This window comes from Pinus tabuliformis, chromosome 5_1 (genome assembly GCF_031772625.1).
Source record: "Pinus tabuliformis cultivar Carrire ecotype Pingquan chromosome 5_1, CPIR1, whole genome shotgun sequence".
Lineage (NCBI taxonomy): Eukaryota > Viridiplantae > Streptophyta > Pinopsida > Pinales > Pinaceae > Pinus > Pinus tabuliformis.
In genome coordinates, this window is record NC_142305.1 from 430,026,405 (window position 1) to 430,032,058 (window position 5,654).

A 5,654-nucleotide genomic window follows, 5' to 3' on the forward strand; every position below is an offset into this window, starting at 1 on the left:
TGTTGAGGATTCATATTTTTATGGGTTGGAAAACCTGGTCAAGAGTCACTTTAAGGACCTTTTAGAGCTCCTCCATAAACATCTATTATTGATGTGATTCAATTGACACGATTCTTTCTTAGAATGGTGGATGAGGAAGAGAGCAGGGCAATAATGAAGGATGTTAATTTGGAGGAGCTCCAAGCAATAGTGCATAATTTCCAAAGAGATAGTAGCCCTGGGCTGGATGGTTGGGGTGTTAAAATATTTATAGATTGCTTCCACATTAGGCCCTGATCTCCTAGGGGTTGTTGAAGAATCCAGGAAGGAGTGTCAGATCTATCCAACTTTTAACTCAACTTTCAATGCTCTTATCCCAAAAACTAGCGACCCTCTCTCCTTCTCAGATTTTAGGGCTATTTCCCTTTGTAATGCCATATACACGATTATTGTGTATGGGCTCAAGCCCATTCTCTCTAGATTCATCTCCTTGGATGGGAGCCAAATTCATGAAGCTATTGAAGTGGCCCAAGAAGGAATACATGGCATAAGAACCCAAATCCTGGAAGGGGTTGTTATCAAAATTGATTTATCCAAGGCCTATGTTAGAGCAAATTAGATTTTTATCAGGCTCCTTTTACCCTTCTGGGCTCCAGCCTTGATTTTATAAATTATTTCATGAGTTGTATTCAATCTGTCTCTTTTGTGGTCATCATAAATGGTTTAGCTCCCCCCTTTTCTATGCACAGAGAGGGTTGCATTAAGGTAGCCCTCTTTCTCCTCCTCTCATTTTGCTAGTGGCTGAGGGTTTAAGTCAACTCCTATTGTGAGGTTTTTCATGGTTCTCTTGCCACTAGAATTATGACTATCATCCATCTCCTTTTTGTCGATGATATTCTTATTTTTTTATGATGGTGAAGTGAGGGAGATATTGGTGCTTATGGAGATCTTATCTCTTTTCACATGTGCTACTAGGATTACTATCAATTTTTAAAAATCTACAATATCACACCATAATTTATCTGATGCAAAGGTTTGTCATATTTCTTAGCTTCTCCATTTTGAATAAAAGTTGTTGGAGCATGGTTTGAAATATTTGGGTTTTCAGCTGAAACCAAATTGTTACGGTAAAGCGGATTGGACTTGGTTGATTGCAAAGGTAAAAAAAAAAAACATTTGAATTGTTGGTGCCATCGATGGTTTTCCAAATCAAGGCATCTGGTTCTCATTAAATCGGTCTTAGGAGCCATTCCAGTATGTTGGGCTTCTCTAGCATGGATCCCCAAATGTGTCTTGGAAAAAAATAGGAGATTATGCTCGTCCTTCCTTTGGGTAGAGAAAAAAGAATCAGGGATGTTGCCATGGGTCAAATGGGACTTTATTTCAAAACCAAGAGGCCTAAGAGGTTGGGGTTTAAAGGACATGTTTAATTTTTCAAAAGCGTTGGTAGAAAAATGTGGTTGGCATATGATTTCAATGAAAATCCTATGGACATCAGTGGTATCTCATAAGTACATCACTCCTAGTTCTTTATAAGACAACTGGTTAAGAAGGTCAGACAAACCTAGATCAAATATATCTACCATATGGAGGGTAGTTCTTAATTTGTTTGATATCATTGGTAGTGGTTTTTCTTGACAAATTGGCAAATGTGACAAGGTCTGTCTTGGCCTTTATCCATGACCTAGAAGTGGCACGAATCACCCGTTGCCCCCCCTTTTAACTAATATACTCATGGACAATGGTTACAACAAATTGGCTCACATTGCTAGCCACAATCTCACATCTATTAGGTAGCAGGGTTGGAAATCTACAAAGGAGCTCAGTATAGTGGGGGAATATCGGGTTTCATGGCAGGAGTATTTACAAGCTTTATTAGAAAGTCACATAAGATTATTTTACATACTTGATGAACTTATTTGGTGAAAGTCTGACAAACCTAGATCAAATATATCTACCATATGGAGGGTAGTTCTTAATTTGTTTGATATCATTGATAGTGGTTTTTCTTGACAAATTGGCAAATGTGACAAGGTCTGTCTTGGCCTTTATCCACGACCTAGAAGTGGCACGAATCACCCATTGCCCCCCTTTTAACTAATATACTCATGGACAAAGGTTACAACAAATTGGCTCACATTGCTAACCACAATCTCACATCTATTTGGTAGCAGGGTTGGAAATCTACAAAGAAGCTCAGTATGGGGGAATATCGGGCTTCATGGCAGGAGTATTTACAAGCTTTATCAGAAGGTCACATAAGATTATTTGACATACTCGATGAACTTATTTGGTGTATTCCCCCACTAGAACCTATACTCCAAAGATGAGATTCATATTACTCATGGCAAACCAAGTGAATGTGGAGGAAAATTGGTGGTGGAAGGGAGTTTGGAAAGCAAAATGGCCCCCTAAATTAGAATTAGTTATGTGGTGTATTATGCCTGGGATGTCCTCTAGATAATATTCATGTGTGGGTCTCATTAATTTTCATTATGTCAAAATAATGGGGAAAATGGTGTTCATTTATTTATTGACTTCCCCTTCCATCAATAGGTTTGCAAGGCTTGTAGCTCTATGTCAATCCATTTATTGGGAAGGGGTGGGTCTAGAGGTGACCTGGCATTCTTGGTGTGCCAACACAATCTGTCATCCTTTCAAATCTCTCCCCCTCATTATCTGTTGGGGGGTATGGTTGGCCAAGAATAGGGCAGTTTTCCAGGATAAGATTTCAATTCTTGGGCACATTGTAGACAAGGTGTTGGTCATTTTATGTCAGTATCCTTAGGAAAAGGGCATTGAAGCCCCTAAAACAACTATCCTAGAAACATTTGATTCACCTAAGCCATGGGATTTCTTTGATAGTTCTTTTATCAACTATGGTCAGAACTGTGGAGGTGGATTTATATTATTTCTTGCACAAAATGATAGTTTAACAGTCAAAATGGGGTTGGGACCTTGGACAAATAACCAAGCTGAACTCCTAGCCTACAAAAAACTTTCTTTTGTTTTCAAAGAGGAGGGTTTCTTATAGCTACACATTTTTGGAGACTCTAAGCTATCTATAAATTGGCTCAATAACACTAACATTTGTAGGAACATTTATCTTTTGCCTATTCTTGAGGAGATCAAACACATTATCGATAGTTTCATATTATTTTCACGCTATCACATTTATAGGGAAATGAATCATGTAGTAGATCGCTTGTCAAAAGATGGTATCCTTTAGGAAAATGGTCTTTGGGCTATGATTGCACAAGTCAACGATTAGTCCCATGAGTTATTTCATCGTCCTTACAAAAATTCCCTCCAGGAATCGGATGCTACTTAAACCTGCTTTTTGCACATGGATGCTCATGGAGATATTTATATATTAAAAAAAATTAGCTTTGTTCAGAACTTTAAGCTATCAGTTTTCAGATGTTTTTTTCAAGGATAATCTTTGCATCTTACAAGCATCATGGACAACTATATTTTACCTATATTTTTTGGTTATTACATACTTCTCTGCGGTGCAAGATTTGCAGATCATGGTTTGGCCTTTGCTTGCCCCCTCATTGCTTTTGTACTCCCTTGAATCGAAGGGTATTTTGTTTGCAATCGGTTTTTTACCAATAGATAATGGTGATATAGTTTGCTTCTTATGCACATGTTTATGTTGTAAGGCATAAGATCTCAACTTTTTTATGAACATATGTACTCACATGCATGCTCTATGTACAATCACTTGTTTTGGGGATATCTCATGAATACACTCTTGTAGTGTATATGTAGAATGTAACTTCATGATTTAATTATGAACGAAATTACGAGTATTTTTTTCTTCTTCTTCTTCTTCAAAAAAAAAAAACTACTTTGGGGGTAAATCTCAACAATTGATTTGTGTCTACTACCTTGAATATTCTAGAATATGTTATAGAGGTTAAATCCCTACCATCCACCTAATATTATTGATAATTAAATTAAATTAGATATGTTTATCGACATAATTATAAATATACCAAAAATTCTCCACATGGATGGGAGAGCCTACTCCTTCACAATGGACCAAAGATGTTCCCTCGTGGGATTTGAGACTAGGTGGAGGAGATAACATCCCATAGTGCCAACCATTCAATCGTCTCACAATGAGACAATTTTAATGTTGACCTTACTCTACTTCTGATGTCTCTTGGAACCTCACACCCTTTTCATTTTGTAGCCTATGTTGGCATTATCATTCCCCATAGTTATGCCAAGTTCATCTTCCATAGTTTAGAACCATAGTTTGCTTCAATTCTTTTTTGACATTCTTGTTCTCGACATAGTATTTTCCGAAATTGCAAAAATGGGAAAAGGTCTTCTCTGTGATAAAATAATATATTTTTGAATAGTGTTCCACATGAATGAAAGTATGCTCATTTTTTTAGGATCACAATGGAAATTTTAGTCTTAAATTTGTCAAACAATCTTATTATCCTCATTCCCAAACTATAATTATACCTCTACAAATGCATCCTTTATGCTCCATCTCTCCATGTAAAATAGGTAGCATACATCTAAGAATTATTTTGATACTATATTGAGCATCATAATGAAGATTTTAAAAATCTTATCTAAGAATTATTTTGATACTATATTGAGCATCATAATGAAGATATTAAAAATCTTATCTAAGGAATTGTGCTACACTGATGTGAACGGCCAAAAGTACAAGTAGTTATGATGACAATACAAAATAAAAAAATTGTCTAGTCTGATCTTAAATAAAGGATGAAATGTTTTTCTAATTAACTAATGTTATTGAATGGGAAATTAAATACATTCTTATTAACATAATTACAATAACCAAAACTACGAAGACAAGGTGGAACAATGTTCAATTGCTCTTTTAACATCCATTTAGTCTAAACCAATGCATACAGAGTTAACAATTTCTCTTTCTCTTATATAACACTTTGAAACTAATTTATCACTAATTATAATTACTCAAACATAATATATGTTATGAACCAAGTGGTTTATAATCAATTTTGCACATAGAACATTGAAAGCAATACACAATAATGAATGATATTAACAATGGATTAAAATGGTGTGTAGAAATAGATATGAAAGGTGATCAAGTGTACCTAGACATGAAAGGTCATACCTTTTGGTAAATAGTGACTATTGTATTTACAATAACTAGCAATTGCACTAAGAGGTGCAAAGGAACGCTGATAGGAGGAGCAGGGAATGTGGAAGGCAATACTCAAGTGAGATATATGGACAATGAAATACAATGTGAGATGTGCATGATTTGGATGGAGAAGAGCATTGAGATCGAGAAGAGATTGAATGGGATTTGGAATTTTTCAACCACATGACACAGTTCAATAGTTTCGCGTGCTAGATTTTAATTCGAGGGAGGCAGATAAAAATGAAGTTTTGCAATTGGTTGGGGTGAGCAATGCCTTCCCACCCCAACCCTGCATACCCCAACCCCATAGAGAAATGTCTATTGACGTAATTACAACATTAAATGGTATGATATTGTAATCAACTATAAAATATAATATTAATTGTTATCAAATCCAGAAGGGAAATGTGTTTGCGAAGAAAGATGCACGAGGCAACATTCAACGAGTTACTTTTTCAAAAAAAGTTTCAGACAAATACTTTTCTTCATATTGACTAGAAATCATATTTGGGTA